Source organism: Zonotrichia leucophrys, unplaced genomic scaffold (genome assembly GCF_028769735.1).
Source record: "Zonotrichia leucophrys gambelii isolate GWCS_2022_RI unplaced genomic scaffold, RI_Zleu_2.0 Scaffold_346_54487, whole genome shotgun sequence".
Taxonomy (NCBI): domain Eukaryota; kingdom Metazoa; phylum Chordata; class Aves; order Passeriformes; family Passerellidae; genus Zonotrichia; species Zonotrichia leucophrys.
The window spans coordinates 221-23,930 of record NW_026992551.1 but is presented as its reverse complement, the minus strand read 5'-3'; the positions used below and the strand labels follow the sequence as shown (position 1 = coordinate 23,930).

Genomic DNA, 23,710 nt, shown 5'->3' with positions numbered 1-23,710 from the left:
AACGGGCTTTCAAACACAGGCATTAATGGTCTACTGTTAATGATTTTATCAAAACTCAGCTTCTCTGTTTAATGTTATCAGTAATTTCTCTTTTTCCATAGCTTGCATGTTTCTCTCATCAACTTCTACATACTCTGTATTTTGCAAGGAGTTGTATTTCTCAGCTAGCTTAACTCTCAAAGTACTTTTCTTCTCCTATTTTTTCTGTGTATTTAATTCACTGGTTTTCTGTTCTATTTTCAAGATCTTATTTATTTATCTCTTGCTTCTGTTTCTTACTTTTACTTACAGCTTAAATACTTCTTTCAACCCCTTACACTTTATCTCTTTTTCCCTTTTTTTTTTTACACCATTCTTTTACACAATACACTTCCCTCTAAGGAGATGTGGTAAAACTTGTAATGCACAATCTACATTACTTCTATTCTAACTCATCTATATTCACTCCCTCATTTCTCATTCACTTTCACACACTCCTCCACACCTTTAAGACACAAACTTATTGCTAGAAAATCACAGGTCCCTATAGCCCCCCCTTTCACCTTGGGGTTGGCCCACAGGTCTCAGTATCTCTGGGCCTCTTGGAAGGGCCCAGACTCTGGTTGCCTCTGGTGCACATTCACCTGTGAGGCTGCCTGCGTGTCACTCACGCTCTTACAGCTACGGCTCCCTCACACATCTGGGGAGCACTAGTCTGGTTTGCAGGTCACACACACACACACACTTTGGTCACAGCCCCCACCCGCCCGGGGGACACAAGCCTGGTTTGCAGGTCACACACACACTTCCACTGCCCCCTTCCCACCTGCCCGGGAAGTTGAGGCTGACTTTGCTTGTGACTCACTCTCACACACACAACAAGACAACAATAAGGTACCTTTTACTTTCACACCACTTATTATAAGTTAAGTATTACTGGCCAGTTTTGGTGCTATTGGATATCCTTTCTACCTAGCTGTTTTTTCTAACTTCAGATGTTACTTTGTTGAGACAGGACTTATCTGCTCCTGTATCAACCAAGAATTCAAATTCCTCATTTAAGGGTCCCACTTCAAAGTTTACCAAGGGCTCTTTTAGATGTTTCATCGGGTCCCCTAAAGTGTAAAGCCCCTGACCCTCTACTCATCACCTCTAAGGATCTTTCCAGACATCATCTTGTTCCCTGGCTATTGCCACATCGAGACTGAGCTTGCTACAAAACCTCCTGGTGTGTCCTGGCTCTCTACAGTAATAGCAATGTCGTTCTCTCAAAGGGACTTGAGGAGTCTCTATCCCTTTTGCACCTGACAGTAAAAGAGGCCTACCCCTGCCTCCTCCTGGTGGTGGTCCTGTCCACCCCACACTTTCTCTAGCTACAGCAACCATGATCTTAGCTTTGGCCTTTGCCTTTTCTTCCTCCCTCCTTAAATACACCTTCAATGCCTCTCTTAATAACTCATTAATGTCTCTCTCTTGCCAATCTTCCATCTTTTCCAGTTTCCTCCTTATATCAGGCCAAGATTTGGTAACAAATTGGACTTTTAGTAGCATTTGACCTTCTGGGGTGTCTGGGTCTATTCTAGAGTACAACTGGAAGTTCCGCCTTAGGCGATTAAGCCAGGCAGCAGGAGCTTCATCTTTCTCCTGTGTACCCTCAAATGCCAATTGGGTGTTAGTTCCTTTGGGAACTGACTCTTTGATCCCCCGTATTATCAAAGACCTATATTCCATCATGGCCTTCCTCCCCTCCTCCTGGTTAGGGTTCCAGCTGGGATCCGTTAGTGGCAATTTCTGTTCACCTGATGGCACCTGGGGTCCTGGACGGTTATCTTTCTCCCAAATTCTTATGCCAGCCACCCTAATCATCTGGACCTCTTCTGGAGAAAATAATATGCTCAGGATGGAATTCATCTCCCCCCAAGTGTAGATATTTGGACCTAGAAATTGATCCACTTGGTTGGCTATGCCCACTGGGTCCTCAACTAAATGCCCCAACTCTTTCTTGAATCCTCTCACCTCAGAAGCAGTTAGGGGAGCATTCACAAAGCCAACACCTCCTGCTATTCCTCCCATACGAACTTCTCTGAGGGGAAAGAGTCTCTCTGCCTTGGAGGTCTTGGATCTGGTGCTACAGTACGGCCCATCTTCAGAGTCCAAACTACTTTGAGGGATATCTGGGTTACCTTGAACGTTCTGCCCATCAGCAGGTGTATTTGCTGATAGCTGTTTATCGGGAGAGGAGACATTTGTGCCCCAACTAGGAGGAGGTAAAGGGACAGCAATAGGAGGGGGAGAAGAGCCTGAGTGGATATTAAGTGCAGCTGGAGAAGGGGTGGAGAATGCAGCAGGTGGAGTAGGCCCTTGTGGTGGTGCAGAAGGAACTGGGGGGGATACTGGGTTTATCATAGCGGAAGCTGAAGAGGTAGAAGGAGGAGTCTGAGCAGGTGGTAGTGAGATGGCAGCCAGGGGAAGAACTGGACCTGCCATTTGAGGTGCTTGAAGAAGACGATTATAAGGTGGAGGGGCAGAAGGAGGCAGATAATCCAGGGGATCCCATCTTTTACTAGTCCTATCATCCCCTCCTTCATTCCCCTCTTTCTTCCTCTGTACCTTACAAGTTCGCACCCCTTCATCCCCAACAGCGCTCTTTAACCAGCAGGCTACATACAATAATTGCTCAGGATCAGTATCTCCTTGAGCTGTCAGATAATTATTTAATTGTTGGCACATCCACTTATCCTTCATCCCACACCAAGGCCATCCTCCTTGTATCTCTAATTCTGGCCACACTTCCATACAATAATGGATCATTTTAATTTTATCTAATCCCTCCGTGGCCTCTATAGAATCCCATTTTACTAACAGTTCTCCTAAGGGACTATTGGGAGGTATGTCCCTCAGCCTCTTGCCGGTCTTTTTACTATTACACCCTCCCATTTTACAGGTCTTAACAGTAAAAAATCCCAAAGGTGCCTTTACTGACCAGTAATTTCAAAAAGAACCTTCTTTGAGGAGCTTCAGCCTCCTCCACTGAAACTTCAAAATTTCTGCCTGATGCTCAGGACTTTATACTGAAACAACTGCCCAATCTCTTGATTGCCTAACTTTCCCCACGTCAGGTCTTACATCTATCGGGACTTGAACACACGAGACCTCGGCCTAAGAATCCGGGTCGTGCCTGACTCCCTCAGTCCCGAAAAACAACTGCCTGATTTTAGTTTGCCTAACCCGCCAATTTTTAGGCTTCACCGTATCAGGACTTAAAAGGAAACCACAGCCTCCTTCGCTGGGGTTTTTGCCTGGTTCCTGTGCCAGGACTTACTTTTGCCTGCAGGGCTTATGAGCTACCCGAATCCTTCTCGGGACTGACAAAATCTTACGTGAATCCTTCTCGAGACTTACAACTGCTACCCGAATCCTTCTCGGGACTGACAAAATCTGCCTGACTTCCCTCTGTCAGGACCTATTTTTGGTGCGTGTCACTCATACAAATATTCCCTCCGCACGCCCGGAGGGGCGGGCCCTTTATTCCCCCTTGGGAGACGACTCACTCACGCTAATTCCAAGCTCCGCCCCCTGTTCCCGGCCGGATCCTTCACAGGAGTCCGGAACCGCGGTACTGAGGGGTCCGCTCTCACTTCCAAGGTCCGGCTGCCGGCCTTCGTCTCATTCACACACACATGCGCACGTCTCCCGCTCCCGCCACTGGCTTTCTCACCAATCCGGTGCTCCGGTGCTCCTCTGCGCTCCTCTGCGTCGCTGCTCCTGAGCCGATCGCTCTGGTCCTGGTAGCCAGCTGTCCTGAAGTCCAAGATGGCCAGTCTTGAGTCTTCTTGCGGCGTGGCTATTCCGGACGAGCGCCCCCAGCTGAAATAAACAGGGCCAGGAGACTTCTTCTCCTTTTTAATGCCTTTATTAAAAGTGATCAGCTCAGGATTGGGCGGCCCGGCAGGGCTGCAGTCCCCGTCGCGTCTCCCAGGGCGACTCAGAGGAGGAGGATATGCGCAGCTCTGTCCACTAGGGGCAGAGCCGGGGGATCCAGTCCTCGTGGGAGCTTTTTAGGGCTTGATGTCCCCGTCAGATGTTGCTTTCCCTGGCTCGGTCTCGTCTGGTCCCGGCGTTGGGACTACTCCTTGCTCAGGGCGAGAGGGGCTCCGAAGGTGTTCAGCATCTCTGCAGGCTCAGCACTCAGCTCCTCACGTCCAGACATCACTTTAGTCTCTCAACTCTTATTTGCCTCGTTGTTTTTGGGGTTTTTTCTGTGTCTCTGGAGTCGGGGTCCCACAAAGCATTCTGGACTTTGGAGTCACTTTGCATAATCCCCCCCACCCTCTCAGGTGTCTTCCCCATGCTGGAAGAGAGCACAGGCTCGGGGGAAGGGTCCACCGCACCCAGCCAGGCTTTTTACTAATACAAAAGAAGGAGATAAGCCTTAACGACCCGGTATTACAATAACAAAGCACTAAGAATCCTGGCAGCGCCTGAGACCTGGCTGCCCCCCTGCAACTCTTTCTCACAAAAAAAATATTAACTGAATTTTTGTTCATAACAATGTATATTCTGTATTTTAACCTTCACTATATCTCCTTGGAGGGAGGTGTATTGTGCTGAAAGTAGTGTGAGAAAAATGTTTTTTATTTCTCTGGGTGTAGTTCAAAGAAAAGTGGTATTTAGGTTGTTAGTGAATGTGAAAACAGAGGAAGAAGATTAATAGATAAGATCTTGAAAATGAGACAGAAAACCAGTAATTTGCATATAGGGGAAAAGAAAAAAATAGTCCTTTGGGAGTTATGTTAGCTAACAGAGATACAACTTCTTGCAAAAGGAGAAAATACAGGGTATGTAGAAGTTGATGGAAAAAACGTGCAAACTATGGAAAAAGGGAAATTAACCTTAAACTAGTAAGCTCAAACTTGTGAATTATATACTTTAAAAAGAGCACTAGAATATTTAACACAAAATAAAGGAACTATGTATACTGATTCAAGGTATGCCTTTAGAGTAGTACATACCTGTAAAAAATTTGGAAAGGAAAAAGATTACTTAATTCAAGAAGAAAAGGATTAGTACATGAGGAACTTATTTTAGAAGCATTACAATCACCTAAAAGAGGTAGCTATGGTACATATCAGGGAACTCCAAAAGGGAAAGACCCCAGAAAGAAGAGGAAATAATTTGGCAGATCACAAAGCTAAGGATGCAGCAGAAAATGGAGCTGAAAGAGTTATGTTAATATTAACTCCAAACCAGGAAAAACTGGAAATTCCAAACTTTAGGGACGCCGAGAAAAAAGAATTAAAAAAGACTGGAAGTGACCAAGATAAATCAGGGAAATGGAAACTTCTTGATGGAAAACAATTACTTAATAAAATGTGCTTACTAGGAAAATATTAGAACACATGTATCAGAAAACGCACTGTGCTACTCAAGCTTTGTGTGATCATTTTTTAAAGAACTATGGGTGCACTGGGATTTTTGGAGTAGCCAAGCAAGTAACTGAAAGATGCTTAATTTGCCAAAGGATAAATAAAAACGTGAGGAGAAAAACAATATTAGGAGGTCGTGAATTGTGGGAATCCATAAAGTTAGAGGGTTTTTAGGAAATGGTTAAAAAAGAGTATTTAGGCCTCAGGATGTGGCCCTAAGACTCTGTTACAGCAGAAAAGTTTCCCAAGCAAGCAGAAAAGTTTCCCAAGCAGTAGACGTGACAAATAACAATAGGACTCTGTAGATGTGGCTTTAGGATGGCAACAAGTTTATTTAATGTATATCTTTAGAAGGTTACTGTGAATAGAGCTCTGTTCTTTGTCTTTTATGAACCAGTCTTTGTTTTAACTACTCTTACGTATGTTTTATAAGATTGGATGGAAATCTTGTCAATATGTCTTGTTTTGGTGTGATTGGTTGAAATCTAAACTGAGATGGTTTTATGTCATTCCATTTTACCCCACCTTCGGGGACATTTTCCTGTAGGCCAGCATGCTGTTAACATCTAACAATGTTCTGAGGCTGATGTACTAATAAATAAAAAAGGCTGGTCTGAATTTGTCCAGTGTGGTCCACATTTGGACTTTTTGCCACGGCAAGTGGGTTCCTCTCTTAAGACGTGGGTTCCTGAGACCATTGGATCTATAGCTACCCTGGTGCTCTGGCATTTTGGTGTCCCGTGTGAGGACTTTCCCGTTCGGGAACCCCGTTCGAGGACCTAGATTAGAAGAAAGAAGAAAAAATCCTGGATTTCCCGGCCGCTGGAGACCCAAGTGTTAATCAGGAGGACTGTATCATCTCTCCCGCCAAGCCAAGAAATTTGTAAGTAACTTTTCTCGGGAGAGCGCTTGGGTAACGGGTTTTTGTGTTAAAAGAAAACAAAAATGGGAACGAACTTATCAAAAGTTGAATGGGATGTTTTTTATCAATTAGAGACATTGTTACAAGAAAAAGGGCACTCTGAAGTTTCAAAAATTGAACTTAAAAACTTACTTATATGGGTTAAAACAAATACGCAAGATTTAAATTTACAGTCTGCCTTTACTTTTCATTTTTGGGATCAGATAAACTGGAGGATTTATAATCTAGTCACTCTTAAAAAAGATGAAAGTCTAAGAGAATTGATGCCCATTGCACGAGCCCTGATGGAATGTTTTAAACAAACTGACAATAATAAGGTGAACTCGGATTCAGAAAACCAAGCTTCTGGCTCTGTCTCTTTAAATTCCAGTAAACCTGAGACTGTGTGTGTTTCGGAGAATGTAACAAATGTTGTCTCAAATGCTGATTTGAACTCCACTGAGAAAAATCTTTCTTCTCTCTCTCTGGGAAAAAATGAGACTTTTTCAGACTCTTCTTCACGTTGTTCTGTTAATGTAAAAATATGTGACTCTTGTAGGGGGAAGGGACAAAATTTGTAGAAAATGTTAATGAAAAAGTGAATGTATTTCCTAAGAGTGGTTGTGCGGGGACACTGAAAGCTGGTTTAGATTGTGATATGCCTGAAGAGGAAACTGAGGGTGTTTCTTCCACTCAGGAAATTTTGGTTTCTGGGGGTTCTGGGAATTCTCTTTCAGTTAAGCAAAAACCTGGTTTTTATGGTAATCGTCAATCCATAGGTACAGAGAAAGAAAAATTGGCTTTAATTCAAAGGATGGAGTCCTTTGAGAGAATGGATAACTCTCAAAAACCTGAAAAAACACGGGTTGAGTTTTTTCCTCATTGCTGTGATCCTAATTCTTGTATTTTAAAACAAAACCATGTAAGTTTAAAACCTGGATTTGTGGATTCTTCAGCTGAGTTTTTCTTGGCAGGGAGACAATGTGAAACTTGTGGTAAAGTAGCAAATTCAAGGTTAGAGCGTGGCAGTGTTCCCAGAACAGGGGAACACGCCTCTGTCTCGGCCCCTTTGGGCCGGGCTTCAGAAGAGGTGTGTTGTTTGTTGGAGTCCACCCCTGCCTTTCATGGCAGGGTTCCGAGGGGGGCGTGTTGCTTGGAGGTTTCTGAAAAAAATTTAGAGGTGTGTTCTCATGATCAGGTTGGCCGGCCTCCCGGAATTGGCCGAGCTCCCGGAATTGGCAGAATTCCCGGACAAGAGCACAGTGTTCCTGCCAGAGCCAGAGTGACTGGAAGGTTTGGATTTAATGATACAGGATCAGAAAATGTACTGATTAGAAGCAAAGGGAATATTCATACTGTCATTGATCAAAGAGACAATTCTGATTCTCCATTAAAATTACCGGATTGGTCATACATTAATCAGAAACTAGAAAGGGATTCGGATTTAAAGAAACAATATCTTGCCTTACCAGTGAAATATGGAAGAAATGATAGAAATCCAAAATATGAAAGACTCAATCACCATGATATAAAGGAATTACGACAGGCTTTGAAAGAAAGTGGATTTTCTTCTCCCTATTTTAATAGTGTGTTGAAAAATATTTTTAACTCTTATGATTTAGTTCCTGCTGATTGCAGGAATGTGGCAACTTTGATCTTAACCAATTCACAGTATCTACTATGGGAGTTACAATGGAAAAGGTTACTTAACAAGTTGGTTGAAAGATATGCAGATACTGATTATGCCGATTTGGATGTTGCTCAATTGGCTGGTGATTCACCTTACAATAGGCCTGAAAATCAAGCAGCTGAACTGCCTCGGCCTGTTTTAGCAGACATTAAAGATGCTGCTAGAAAGGCCTTGCTTTCACTTGAACCTGTGGGTTCACATCTGAGCTCTTATCCACTGATCAAACAAGGTGAAACTGAATCTTATGGTTCTTTTTTGGATAGATTAACTCAAGCTGTTGAAAGGCAATGTCCAGATGAACAAGCCCGCTCTTATATTATTCAAAATCTTGCTTATGTAAATGCTAATGATGAATGTAGAAAAATTATTTTAGCTTTGCCTGATCAGCCTCCAACAGTTACACAGATGCTAACAGCTTGCAGCAGACTTATGAGTTCACAAAATGCTGCAAATTCACAGGTCAATGCTTTGGAAAAAACACTGGAACACAATTTGACACAACAAATAGATAAAATTGGAAAGCTTTTGGAAAAATATGAAAAACGTTGGGAAAACTCTGTTAATGCTGTGCAAGTAGATCCTAATAAAAGGCCTGTCTGTTTTGCTTGTGGTAAATTAGGCCACCTCAAAAAGGATTGTCGTGGAACAGCAAATCAAATTTCTATTTGCCCTCGATGCCGAAAAGGAAGGCATCTTGCTAAATACTGTCACTCACTATTTGATATTAATGGGAACCCACTGTCGTTAAACTTCAAAAACAGCGCGTTCCACCGCGCTCAGACACAAATAGTGGCACCCACTGGCAACCAGATTTCGGAACAAATGATGATGGCACGTCAGCCATTTGTCTCTCAAACAGCCCACCCCCGAATGATGCCAGCTCAGCAATTCCAAACACAAGGGTTGAATTGAGTTCCTCAAAACTAATTCATCTTTTAACTAATTTTTGCTGGGTGAATATTCCTACTGGGCTGATCAACTCTTGTCAAGAAGGACAAGATTTCTTAATTATGGGTAAAGCAAACAACAAATTTCTGGGACTGTCAATCTTCCCTACTGTTGTTTCAGTAAATTATAATGAAGAGCTGATGATTTTAGCTCTTGCATTTGATGTTCCGACGGTAATTCCACCCAACACATCTATTGCTATTGCATTTCTGGCATCTGAAAATGTGTCTCCTAATACCTCAGGTGCAGAAGTTTTCTGGGTGCAATATTTGAACAGTGACCGTCCACAACTAACTTGTAGCTTGACTCACTGTGGTCAAACAATTTATGTTACAGGAATGCCTGATACTGGTGCAGATGTTACTGTGATTTCTCACATGTTTTGGCCCAATGACTGGGATTTAGTAGCTCCTTCAGGTTCTCTTTCAGGAATTGGAGGTGCTACTGTTTGTATGCAAAGTGCATCCATGATTGACATTACAGGTCCTGAAGGAAAGACTGCAACAGTACGTCCTTTTGTTGTTCAGAAGCCTCTCACCGTCTGGGGGAGAGACGTCCTGTCCCAATGGGGAGCAAGACTGGAAGTGGGCCTGTAATGAAAACTTCGTCAAAACCTGCAACTTTAAAGCTCATCTGGAAAACCAACCATCCTGTGTGGGTCGACCAATGGCCTTTGACAGAAGAAAAGTTGAACATTCTTAATAAACTGGTAGAAGAACAATTACAGAAAGGCCACATCACTCCCACAAACAGTCCCTGGAATTCTCCAGTTTTCGTCATCCACAAGAAGACATCTAATTCCTGGAGGTTGCTACATGACCTGAGGAAAATCAATGAAGTGATTGAAGACATGGGTTCTCTTCAACCTGGACTTCCTTCGTTGCCCATGATCCCGAAGCATTGGCCTCTCGTTATAATTGATTTAAAAGACTGTTTCTTCCATATTCCACTTCACCCTGATGACGCTCCAAGATTTGCCTTTTCAGTTCCCGTCATCAACCGAAGTGAACCCGTTCGAAGATACCATTGGAAATCGCTCCCACAAGGAATGAAAAATTCGCCTGTAATTTGTCAACATTTCGTTGCCCAAGCCTTGCATCCTGCCCGGCAGAAGTTTCCAAGATCCATGATTCTACACTACATGGATGATCTTCTCATCACAGCCTCTACACAGGAAGAGATGGAAGAAACTCGAGACTGTGTTGTTGCTGAAATTCAAAAAGCTGGACTTGAAATCTCTGAACTAAAATTCAAGAAGTTTCACCTTGGAAGTACCTGGGATGGAAGATGACTGAGACGACAATAACACCACAAAAAATTCAGATCCGAACCAGAGTCAACAACCTACAAGAGTTACAACAACTTCTAGGAGAAATAAACTGGGTCAGACCGATGTTGGGAATCACCAATGATGAACTGAGTCCACTCTTCAATTTACTGAGAGGAAGTAACGACCTTACTTCACCAAGAACTTTAACCCCTGAAGCTTGTGCTGCTCTCGACAAGATCACAGAGGCTCTTCAACAAAGACAAGCTCATCGCTGCGTTCCTGAAAACCCTTTTTTTCTTGCAATTTTAGGAGAGAAGATGCAGCTTTGTGGTCTCATTTTCCAGTGGGACGCCACAGAGCAAGATCCTTTGTTAATAATGTGTCCGGTTTATCTCGGCTGTTTGAGGGGCCTGGGAGGCCCGGAGGTGGCCCGGAGGTGGCCTTGGGGCACCCGCGTATCGAAAGACGAGAAGAGGCTTCAGTTCTTCTTTCTGGTTTTATGTTTATTAATTGTTTATCTAAAAGATGTTCTTTCAGCCAGACAGAGATCTGCTCAGCAGTCAGCCATGGGCACACTCCTTCTCCCTCCGGGGCAGGCACCTATCTTTATACCCTTTGCTACGTATACAATATTTATCATTTTTCCCCAATACCATCTATTGTTATAACTCGGTGTACTCTTAGTAATAACCAATAGAAAGGTGCCACCGTGGCCAAAGAAGATGGAGGAGAGGAGGAAGAAGGAGGAGGACAGGACACACCCCAATTCCTCCATCTTACTCCTCTAAACCCCCCTGTACATAAATCTTAAACCTTGTGTCTCACCCTCTAATTAACTAATCTTTCCACCCTTCACCCCGGTGAGGCCCTGTGAAGCCCTCATCCTTGTCGTCTCCTGTGTAGGGTTAAAGTCCAGCTACCAGACACTTCTGGCAACATTCCAGGACTCCCGAGACCCCCAAGCTGGTCTCGGAGGCTCAGCATCTCAGGGCTGAGATTTTGAGATCCGACATCTCCCCCTTCTGTTTGCCCCAAGAAAACCTCTTTTACAATCCAATTCATGGCATCTGGGACGACATGGATGAGGACTAGGAAAATTATTACAATATAAAATCCTAAACTATTAAAACATAAAATCCTACCCTTAAAATTCTTCTCCAAATGGGAGAAATGTCAAAGAAATCTGCCCTTAAAATTCTTCTCCAAATGGGAGAAGTGTCAAAGAAATCTACCCTTAAAATTCTTCTCCAAATGGGAGAAATGTCAAAGAAATCTACCAGCTGATCAATATATGATCCTTTGTCAGTTTTCCCTATAATAGATAAATTTACTCTATTGCCTATTGCAATTCAAGACTTTAAGGAGAAAACCTCCCAGTCTTTCGTTCTTATACAGAAATATTCAAGACCCCAAAGAGAAAAAAACCCCCCCAGAGTCTTTCGTTTCTCTTGTTTCTCTTCTGAGTTGTCCTTTGCAGTCTGAGTCCCGACTTTTGTCTGAGTATTCGTTTCTTCTTATATCTTGTTGAGGAAAATCGCTGGATAGTTGCAGACTTGTTACGAAATGATGCTGTAGCTCTGCTGACAACTGCCTCTTTGTTCCGCGATTGTTGCTGTCTGCAAGCTCACTCAGGGGTTACCTAGTTTTTGATTCAACTGACAATAGGGTTAGAAAACACACAAGCCTCCCCAGGAGGGGAGAGGCTTGGGACCCCGAGGGTTTTTACCAAAGGCACCAAGTCTGGAGAGGGCCCCTCCTCGCCTGAGACGTCACCGGGGTCTGGCCCGCCCCCGCCCGCGCTCGGCGCATGCGTGCTTTCCGAGCTGCTCTGTGTCTCTCCCGAGGTAATTTTTTTCTCTCCCTTTTTATTCCGCCTCTGAATTTTCCCCCCTCGGTCTGCCCCTGACTGTCTCCTCCTCCTCCGACGCTGTGTGTGTGTGTGGCCTTTCGTCAGCGTGTGTGGCCGCTCCCGCCGGCACCCGCGCCCGCCGCGACTCGCTCCGGGTTTTTTTTGCGTCACAACCGCGCGCCCGCCGCGTCTCCCGGCAGCCTTTCTGGGATTGCGCAATTTTCCCCCATGCCGCTGCATGGGTCAGACGCCCCGGCTTTGGTTTGTGGCTTCTCCCCCCCGGGTTTTTTGCGAGTTTTGCCCGCCGTGCGCGTTTCTGCTGCCTTGCCGGCCCCCGGGGCCGCTGCACCCCCCGGCCCTGAGCTTAGCAAAGCCGTATCTGAACACGCCTTCTCTGTTTTTTCTTCACCCGCGCTCCCCGCCTGCTCCGCCGCCGCGAGAAAGCGCCTCCCCCGATCCCTTTTTCTTCCCCCCCCTGCTCTCCCCCCTCGGTCCTGAGTCCTCCATGCTCTCTGGGCTTTCTGGACGCTTTTTTGGGAGTTTCCCAGGGTTTCTGGGTTTTGGGACCGGGTGTTTTAATAATATTTCTTGCTCTTTTTTTTCAGGAGCAGTTTCCTCTTGGCCTTTTAAGGCCAGAGCTAATTTTTTCTTTCCCGGGGCTTTGCCCCCCGCCCCTTTCAGGGACGCCTCCCCCCCGGGCGTCTGCTGCGTCCGGGGGTCCTGGAATTTCATTTGCATAGAAATCCCTTCCAGCATTATTCTTGCAGGAGACAGCAGCTTCAACGCTGTCTCATCTTTTTTAGTAGCTAAGAAATATAGGTGTCTATTTATTTCCTGCCAAAACCCCACTTCAAATAGCAGGCACGTTTCTGCCAGTGGGTAGTTTAGCCTTGCCCATAGTAATAATTGTTTTAATTCTTTCTTTGGAATTCCCTCTGTATACGTTTCAGTCACACCCTGTAGGGCGGACAAAATTTCCCGTTGTTCCTGGGAAAGTGTGCCTCCCATGTTGTTATTTTTCAGGCTTTCTTACCGAATCTGTCGCCCACAGAGCAGTCTGGACGTCTCGATCACTGTCCAGCAGATCAGGAGAAGTGGATCCAGGGCGCCTTCTGGTTCCAGTCCGGGCTGTCCTGCTACGAATTCCCTTCGGCAGAAACTGAGAGATGGAATTCTCAGTGACTGCTGTTTTTTTGCAGTCTGTGTTGGCTTTTTTTTTCTTCTTCTCTCTCTTTCTTCAGGGCTTTGAAGGTGGTGGTGGCCCCCCCGAAAGGTTGTGGTGGTCAGAGCTCACCCAGTGGAAGCCAAATGTCCGGTTTATCTCGGCTGTTTGAGGGGCCTGGGAGGCCCGGAGGTGGCCCGGAGGTGGCCTTGGGGCACCCGAGTATCGAAAGACGAGAAGAGGCTTCAGTTCTTCTTTCTGGTTTTATGTTTATTAATTGTTTATCTAAAAGATGTTCTTTCAGCCAGACAGAGATCTGCTCAGCAGTCAGCCATGGGCACACTCCGTCTCCCTCCGGGGCAGGCACCTATCTTTATACCCTTTGCTACGTATACAATATTTATCATTTTTCCCCAATACCATCTATTGTTATAACTCGGTGTACTCTTAGTAATAACCAATAGAAAGGTGCCACCGTGGCCAAAGAAGATGGAGGAGAGGAGGAAGAAGGAGGAGGACAGGACACACCCCAATTCCTCCATCTTACTCCTCTAAACCCCCCTGTACATAAATCTTAAACCTTGTGTCTCACCCTCTAATTAACTAATCTTTCCACCCTTCACCCCGGTGAGGCCCTGTGAAGCCCTCATCCTTGTCGTCTCCTGTGTAGGGTTAAAGTCCAGCTACCAGACACTTCTGGCAACATTCCAGGACTCCCGAGACCCCCAAGCTGGTCTCGGAGGCTCAGCATCTCAGGGCTGAGATTTTGAGATCCGACAATAATGGAATGGGTTTTTCCTCCCTACAGGTTTCCAAAGACCATTTTCACAGTTCTAGAAATGATTGCATACATAATAATCAAAGCTAGAACCAGATTGTTAACTTTAGCAGGTCAGGAATTTTCAGTTATCTTTTTGCCATTGAAAAAGGATTACTTCAATTGGGCAATGCAAAATTCTGATGATCTACAATATGCATTTTTGGGTTTCCCAGGTGTGTGTTCCATACACTATCCAGCTCACAAGCTACTGCAAGCAAAATTGAGTTTCAGAGAAAAACCTAAATTAAGTGAAGAACCTTTAAATGCTGTGACTCTCTTCACTGATGGCTCTGGCAAAAGCCACAAGTCTGTTGTAACTTGGTTTAATCAAAAAACTAATGTTTGGGAATCTGATATACAAACAGTAGAGGGATCCCCTCAAATCGTTGAGCTTGCCGCAGTAGTTCGAGCATTTCAACTTTTTCCTCAGCCTTTTAATTTGGTCACAGATTCTGCTTATGTTGCTAATGTAGTTAGAAGAATAGAAGGTTCAATTTTAAAGGATGTTAGCAATGAAACTTTACATCGTTGGCTTTTATGTCTTTTTACAACTTTGCAATATAGAACTAACCCATATTTTGTTTCTCATATTAGGGCACATTCTTCACTTCCTGGATTTTTAGTGGAAGGAAACGCAAGAGCGGACAAGCTGACAATGGTCATTTCTAACACATTGCCAAACATTTTTGAACAAGCAAAATTGAGTCATGCCTTCTTCCATCAAAATGCCCAAGCACTTGTGAGAATGTTCCAAATTACTAAAAGTCAAGCTAAAGCTATCATTCATACTTGCCCTGACTGTCAATTGGTACAACCTCCTGTTTCTACAGGAGCAATCAACCCCCGAGGCTTACAAAGCCTACAGTTGTGGCAAACGGATGTTACTAAATATCCTTCTTTTGGTAAATTTAAAAATATTCATGTTTCCGTAGATACATTCTCTGGTGCAGTTTTTGCTTCCCTTCACACAGGTGAAACCGGCAATCATGCCTGTCATCATTTCCTGCAAGCTTTTGCTTCATTGGGTGTACCCCAAGAAGTAAAAACTGACAATGGTCCCGCATACATATCTCAAAAATTGGTCATGTTTCTAAACGAATGGGGTGTTCAGCACATCATTGGTATTCCCCACTCTCCCACAAGCCAAGCAGTCATTGAAAGAACACATCAAACCCTAAAACGCATATTAGATCAACAGAGAGGGAGAATGGAGATCACCCCACAGATGAGACTGAACAAGGCTTTGATTAATAATTGGGGATTTTGATTAATAATTTGGGGAAAGGGTATGCTTTTGTCTCCACAGATGCTGGAATCAAGTGGGTTCCTGCCAAAAACGTCAAACCATATCGCACTTCAGAACCTGCAGTCGAGCCCAGAACCGAGGAAGCAAGTACGCAGACGTGAACCGAATCGAAAGATCCCGGGTCTCACCTGACATCTCTTGTGCCTGACGTTCTTTATACATCGGTGGAACCCATGAACTCTGAATTTGTGTCAATGTTGTTTATGAGTATGCTAATTGAATGCTGAATGTTTGTTTAACAGTCTTAATTTTTGGCAAAGGTTTAAATTAGAGATTTTGTGTAGAAAAAATTCTGCCAAGACTTAGTTCATGAAAGAGATGGAGCAAGTTCAAATAGTATATTTGTCTTGCTTGATTTTAATTGTTTTTTGTCGTGCAGATTTTCCTGTGGATCAACCGAAAACAAATGTTTGGGTGACCTTAGCCAAGGCTGCCGGATCAGATACTATATGTCTATCAAATTCAGAACCAGAAAAGCCTTTTTCAACCTGTTTGGTTGGTGTGCCAGTGAAAGAGTTACCTTTAGTCAAAAAACAATCCAATGGTAAGCCAAGTAGAATTGACAATAGAAACAATCCCTCTTTCAATTAGAACATTTAGTCCAAAAAACTTCTCAGAGCAACATCTGAACCTCAAGAATTAGAAATCCTTAGTTCTTTGACCATAGATTTTTGTTTTACTTTTATGACTCGTGCCTGGCAAAAAGGTGATCCCCCAAAGTTTAGTGTTACTCCTCATTATTTTGCATATAAAAATTTGAGTTTTTAGTGTAATGTTTCAAACAGTTGAGATGTGTTTCCGGAGACGGATCAATATCCATGGCAATTGCCGAAAGGGTATTGGTTCATTTGCGGAGACAGGGCTTGGCAAGGCATTCCAGCTCACCTTGAAGGTAGTCCTTGTAGCATTGGTATGCTCACCATAATTGCCCCCACTGCCAAAGCAGTGATGAAAAAGAAACAAAAGAAAACGAGAGCTGTTCCTCATTATGATGAGAACTGTCAGAGTGATTTTATGCCTTGGAATGCCACCAGAAGGGTTTCAGCAGGTATATTTTTACCCCAATTGGCCTCAGCAGTGGCATTGAGACAATTAGATAGAGTTGGATGTCAGCTGAGCAAACAAGCTAATGCCACATCCTCTGCAATCAGTGATATGTTGACCGATGTTGATAGTATTAGACATGCTACTCTTCAAAACAGAGCAGCTATTGATTTTCTTTTACTGGCACAAGGTCATAGTTGTGAAGAATTCGAAGGATTGTGTTGTATGAATTTGTCTGACCATTCTGAATCCATTCACAAAAGCATTCAAAAATTGAAGGATCTGACAGCCCAAATTAAAAAAGATGGAAGTTCCTGGTTGGATGATTTGTTTCAAAAATGGAGCTTCGCACCTTGGCTAAGGCAACTTTGCAAGATAGGTCTTTATGTACTAGGTGTTCTAATACTGATATGTATAGTGGTACCTTGTGTACTTTGTTGTGTTCGGCGAATGATGAACCGAACAGTCCGTGAAGTTTTCGTCATACAAGCAGGAGATTTAGGAAATAGAAGCACAGAGAGTGTTCGGAATCTCACGAAAGCAGTAGATAAAGGTAAAGACATGAACGAAGGTTTTGAATTAAGGCCTTGGAATCGACCAGAGTTTTTTGAACAATGACTTGTAACTGTTACCAAACATGATTCATATCTCTTTCAAGGATGAGACCATCACAGCATTAAGTTGCTGTGCCGTAATGTAGCAGTGCTTTAGTGCAGATAGGTCTCCAAGAGATGATAAGCAGAAATTTTACAGTAGAGCTATGAAACGCAAGTAGTAAGCGACAAGAAATTGAAAGATTCTGAGTCAAACAGAGAGGGGGAAATGTGGGAATCCATAAAGTTAGAGGGTTTTTAGGAAATGGTTAAAAAAGAGTATTTAGGCCTCAGGATGTGGCCCTAAGACTCTGTTACAGCAGAAAAGTTTCCCAAGCAAGCAGAAAAGTTTCCCAAGCAGTAGACGTGACAAATAACAATAGGACTCTGTAGATGTGGCTTTAGGATGGCAACAAGTTTATTTAATGTATATCTTTAGAAGGTTACTGTGAATAGAGCTCTGTTCTTTGTCTTTTATGAACCAGTCTTTGTTTTAACTACTCTTACGTATGTTTTATAAGATTGGATGGAAAGCTTGTCAATATGTCTTGCTTTGGTGTGATTGGTTGAAATCTAAACTGAGATGGTTTTATGTCATTCCGTTTTACCCCACCTTCGGGGACATTTTCCTTTAGGCCAGCATGCTGTTAACATCTAACAATGTTCTGAGGCTGATGTACTAATAAACAAAAAGAGCTGGTCTGAATTTGTCCAGTGTGGTCCATATTTGGACTTTTTGCCGCGGCAAGTGGGTTCCTCTCTTAAGACGTGGGTTCCTGAAACCATTGGATCTATAGCTACCCTGGTGCTCCGGCAGTGAATAAGCTCGTTGACCAATTCAAAGTATCCAAGCAGAAGTTTGGATTTGTTAGGTTCAGGATTTATTTGTTAACAAAACCCGTTTAATCTAGAAGAAAGACAAAATGCCATATGTTAGCAGATTTTCGGAGAAGAAAAATTTTTCAAGTATCAGAAAGGCCCAAGACAAGAAAAGAAGAAGGGGAAATGAAAGGGAAGGGAACAAGAGGAAAAATCAGAAAGAGAGTGGGATCCTCTGCAGCTCTTGCCCCCTCCGTTCGCGGCCGAGGCGCCTGTCCCGGGTCCCGGCTCGCTGCCCGCCTCAGCTCCGCCTGCCCCGCTTTCCATCCCAGGTGCGGCCTCACTGCCCAGGGCAGCTCCACCCGCCCCGGCGCTGTCGCTCAATTTGTGTGCCCTGCTCCCACTGCCTGGCCCGCGGCCGCTCTGCCGCCCATGCTGGGCAAGATGGGGGTTGCTCTGTCCTGCCGCCTGCTCCGAGGTCACCGCGCCCACCGCACCCAGGGCGGGTCCCAGCCATCCCATCCCCGGCTGCCCTGCCCGTGCCACCTGCGCTGGGCACCGCCGCTGCTGCCGGGCTCTCCCACCTGCCTTTGCTCTGCCGGGAGCTGCCGGATCAGCCGCCATCAGCCATGTGGGGGCTGCCCACGCTCCGCCTCGGGCTCCACGGGAAGATCCCCCTCTGCCGATTCCGGCTGCAGACCCTGCCCACACTCCCACCGAGCCTCGGCGGGATATCCTCCCCTGACCCCGTCCTGCTCTGAGTTACGTCCCCTTGGTAACCACAGCTCCGGCTGTTCAGGGAAACTCTGTGTCTCTCCACAGGAAGCACCTTATCGAAACACTAGGAGCTCAGTTTAAAGGCAGCCCTCTCCAAATTCATTCCCAAAACACGGGAGAAAGGCTAGAGAAGGTAAAAAAGTGAAAGAGTTAGATGAAGGGATTGCTCTATTTCCGTTCAGAGAGGTTCCCATGGGAGGGATGCGCTGCCCCGCCCCGCGGGAGCCACCAGCGCCCCTGCCGGCCGTGCCCGGAACTGCACCCAAGGGGAAAGCGCCGCAGCCCAAAGGCCGGGACTGGCTCCGGCCTCTGTTTGCTGTCAGTGCCGCAGCTGTTGCTGTTTGTTTGCTTTATTATACACACTAGTAAAGAACTGGTATTCCTATTCCCATATCTTTGCCTGAGGCCCCTTTGATTTCACTAGTCTAAAAATTAAGAGGGAGGGGGTTTGCATTCTCCATTCCAAGAGAGGCTTTTTCTGCCTTCCCGGGCAGACACCTCTCTTGTAAAGCAAGACAAGCACCCACAGGCACTGAGGGGGCTGCAGGAGGGGCACAAGAAGGCCCTGCAGCACTTGGGCACAGAGGCACAGCCGGTGAGTGCAAGAAGGGAGCAGCAAAAGGCCAAGCTGAAGGCAAAGGCCAGGGCACAGTTCCTACAGCCCCTGAGGGATCAAGCCCAGGGCCCAAGGGGGCCCCAGCACCCAGGGCAGGGCTCGGCCACAAGCACCTGGCAGAGGCATTGCCCTCCTCGGCAGGGGAGAGCCCACCCAAACAGCCCCTGGCAAGGAACCAGGGCTCCAGCTGCAGGGCACAAGGACACTGCAAGCACAGACAGCAGCACCCTCAGGACCAGCAAGTCCACCCCTTCATGGACATGGATTGGCAGGGCTGTCACAGCTCCCATCACACCAGGGACCCTCCACACTGCAGCCCTTGAGAACATTCAGGGTGGGTCTGCATTGAGAGGAGGCATTTCCTGATGGACACAGGGGCCTCTCAATGCACTCTGAATCTTAGACCTAAGGGGGAAATTAGTAAAGGAATATTTTAATTTTTAAGGGAATGAGTGGGAAAGATGAGCAGGTATGATTTGTTCAACCACTATTAGATGCTGTGGTGGATCGGTTTGAATTAAATGAATTGCTTTTTCTTCCTCCTGTGGTTGTAATTAACTAGGAAGGAATTTGTGAGCTGGATTTTAATACTGTAAAAGGGGATACAGAGGCTAGTTGTTTTCTACCTCTGAGTGAAAAGATTGACAAGGCCTATGCTGAAGTGAACCCCAAAGCGGGGCAGTCCCAGGGAAATAGGGAAAATTAGATATGGAGCCTCTACAAATTCCTTTAAAGCAACCAGGACAGGTGGTTTCCAAAACCAATACCCTGTTCCAAGAGAGGGAAGGAAGGGCTCACAGCCCGGTATTGAGCCCCCGTTAAAGGCAGGGCTTTTGGAGCCAAGGATGTCTCCCTACAACACTCCTATACTGCCAGTCAACAAACTGGATGGATGGACAGCAGGAGGAAACACAGAATTTTCAAGTGTTAAAATGAAGATTAACTGAGGCAGCTAGCCTGGGCCTTCCCGACAGGGAAAAAGAATTTCAAGTTCAGGTGGATGTTAAACAGGGTCTTCCCTAAGGAATTCTTGTGCTAAAATGTTTAACCCAGTGGCCAGAGAGTGGCCGCATTGTCTGCAGAATTGTGCAGACACAGCTTTCATGGGAACTGAGGCCTGAAAACTGACGACAACACGAGGATCTCTTACAGTTCAAGTCCTACATAAACTTAAAGCTCTGACAACCAAAAGAGCCTCTAAACGGATGAGCAGGGCTCGGTTATTACAGTATGAAACTTGTTCAGTGGCACAGGAGGATTCAGAACTGAGGACAGGGCAAGGGTTTAACCCAGCCTCCTGTTTGAACAGCCTGGAGAGGGGCTGGCAAGGAACCCAGGACTGCACTCAAGGGACAGAGCTCCAGACCCAGGCTGGGACAGATTGATGATGGGACATTCCCTGGCCTGAGGGAGAAAATGTGTTTGTGGATGGCTCTGCAAGGGCAGCAGAAGGGAAAAGAGCTACAAGACAGGCTGTTATTAAGGAAGGGGAATCAGACACAGCGCAGGTCACCACCCCATGCTCAGCTCCACCCGCGCAGCTGTGGGTGCTTGTGAGAGCCTGGCACTGAAATGCCCTGAGCAGGAAGGCTTCAATATCTTCTGCTGACACCATGGCACCTAACAGGGGGCAAAAGCAATTCTCACTGCTTCAGCAACCACTGGAGCAGATATCAAGGCATATTCTCCCACAGCAAGCTGGGCTGGCACACAGCCTGCCCTGGCACTTTGCTGCTGCCAACACCCAGCCAGGACATCGGCTCCCGCCCAAGGAGTGCAAAGCAGCACCACTGGTGGCCAAGGGGCCCATGCCAAGTGTCCCTGAGGCCAGAAACAGCCGCCAGCACAGCTCAACACGGGGGGGACCCCTCAGCCTGGCCTCGAGGGCTCTGAAGCCCCGGAGATTTGCACTTCCCGCCCGCAGCAGGAGGATGGGAGGCCGCCCCTGAGCCTGCCCTGAAGGCAACGCAGCAGCAGCCAGGGCTCCACAGCGGGCCAAGCCCCTGCGCCTGCCCACAGATCCTCGGCTGGAATCCTCTGCAATCCTGGCCACCCTCCTCTGCCATCTCCAGCCACTGGGGCCAAGCCTTGCTGCCACTGCTGCAGCTTCAGCGCTGCCTGGGCCTGCACTGCCACAGCTGCTGGGGAACACCAGGGCACAATTCCACTCTGGGGCTCACTGACACCCACATTCTGGGCTGCCTGCCATTGCACTGCTGCAAAATGTACCGATTTCGGTTCTTTTAAACCTTATTTCTCTACTCAGGCTTGGTTTTCTTTGCCTTGGGGAAATGAATTTTAAAGGTTTTTTTAAGGGGTGTTACACTGCTCAATGGAGATGAGTTTAACACCTGAACAGACTGGGAACAGCACAAAAGATACCCACAGAGATAACGACCAGCAACAAAACATCAACATTGCCCAGCAGCAGGAAGAGAAGCTCCATTCCAGGCAGCCTGCAGAGGAGCTTTAGAAATGCAAATGAACACTGCTGGGCAAAGTGTGGACAATGCACCTGGGTCTCTTGCCTGGGGCAGGAATTGGGCTGATTCCCTCTGCCCCTCACCCCAAGCTCTGCCTGCTGGCACTGATGGAATTTGCACAGCTCAAGGCAGAGCCCAGGGGGAGGATATCTGACCCTGCAACACAAACGGGTGAAGCTGCAAAGGGAAACAGCACATGGAGAATGTTGGGAAAACTTCACTATAAATAAATGGGGGGGGAATCATCCCTCTGCCCACTCCAACATGTGCTGTCACTGTCTGTGTTATATAGGGTATATTAGAGCACTGGGGATTTTTTGCTACCAAAAATTCAAGGAAATCAGTTGGGAATCCAAGGATTTGATGATTTAGTTACACAAAAGCAGTCAATTGATGCAGCCCTGGCTGGAGAGAGCGGCCAAAAATGGGGAAAACCTGAAAGGCTACCAGAACAAATCCTACAACACCATGGACCAGGCCCTGGGAACCCAAACCAATTCATATCAGGAGCCACAGAACCCATTTCTCATTTCAATGGCATCATTAGATTACAAGCTGTCCTCGAAATAATAACCAACCAGACAGCTCCAGCTCCTGACCTTCCTGCTGACCAATCCACTGAAATGAGGAACACAACACTTCACCATGGGATGGGATCAGATCATCTGTTAGCAGAAAAAGGAGGAGTTTGTGGAAAATTAAATGACACAAACTGCTGTTGGCAAATAGATGACAAAGGAAAAGTGGTGAAACAGATAACAAAGGAAATAAGAAAGCAGCTCATGTACGGATTCAAATGCGGAAAGAATGGGAATGGGACACGGTTTTGTGGCTCCCTGGCAGACCATGGGTTAAACGAATGCTGTTTCTCCTCTGATGTGCTGCAGCAACTCTCATCTAGTTACCATGCTCCACACCTTGAGAGTGCAGCTCATTCAGCAGCTGAGCGAGGGGCCAGGGACTCGTAGATAAGGAAGTAACGGGCGAAACCTCCAGCTTCAATAAATGTTACTAATTAACATGGATTGCTGCTCACAGAAAGTCCCGCTAAATTCCTGAACTTCCAGAAGACCAGAGCCGTGAATATCGGCTGTTTTACAAAAGTGGGGGTGCACATTAACGAGGACATGCAGTTGGCGGATCGGGAGGTCTGAACCTTCCAAGCACCTCAGCCAGTGGGCAAAGGGAGAGGGAGATGAGGCCGGGAAAATGAGGATAAAAAGGAGGCTGCGAACTACAACAATGGCAGAGAGCGCACGGCAAATGCCCCACGGCCTCTCCCTCTGCCCAGCAATAAAGTCACTTTTACAGGACTCCTCTGGGCACAGAAACCTCCGGCCACGGGAATTTCCCCGCACAGCCCCGGGCACGGGGCAGCCCCCTCTGTCCCAGCCACAGCAACCGGGCCGAGCCAGCGCTGCTCCGGCAGCGGCTCCTGCCGAGGCAGCGGCCGCAAGGAGACCGCGGGCAGCCGCTCCCGCAGCGCCCTCACGCCAGCGGCAACACGGGCCGGACACGGCACAACGAACCCGCCCGAGCCCCCTGCCGCCCCCGAGGCCCGCAGCCAGCCCCGAGCCCCCGCACAACCCAGCGCGGCTCCCACCTGCGCTGCGGCCGCCTCCGAGCTCCGCCGCCGGCACTCCACGGCACGCACACAGGTTCAGACAATGGCGCCGCTACCCAGCCACGGCCGCCCTCAGCCCGCCACCGGGACCCTGATTCGCCCCGCTCCCACCAATCAGCGCGCCACAACCACGACTGACGGCACCATCGCCCAATCCCAGCCAGGGGCGGGCTCTGCACACGGCACAGCCCCGCCCCGCGCTCTCTGGGCCCCGCGGGCTGCGTGAGGGCAGAGCCGGAGCTGAGGAGCAGCCCTGGAACGGGCCTGGGCCCGAGTGGGATTGAGCTGAAAACACAAACTTCTCCGCAGCTCCTGCCACGGCTTTCCCGGCACTGCGGCTCCGGTGGCTCCGGCTCAGCGGGAAGCCCTGGAGCCTCACTTCTCCTACCCCTAATTAAGAGCA

General features: G+C 46.7%; 1 pseudogene; it reads right to left on the bottom strand.

The window, feature by feature from the left end:
* LOC135441570 (zinc finger protein 345-like) overlaps nucleotides 1-23,341 on the bottom strand; it is a 46,496-nt pseudogene extending 23,155 nt beyond the window's left edge.
* Between the last annotated feature and the right edge of the window lie 369 nt (nucleotides 23,342-23,710).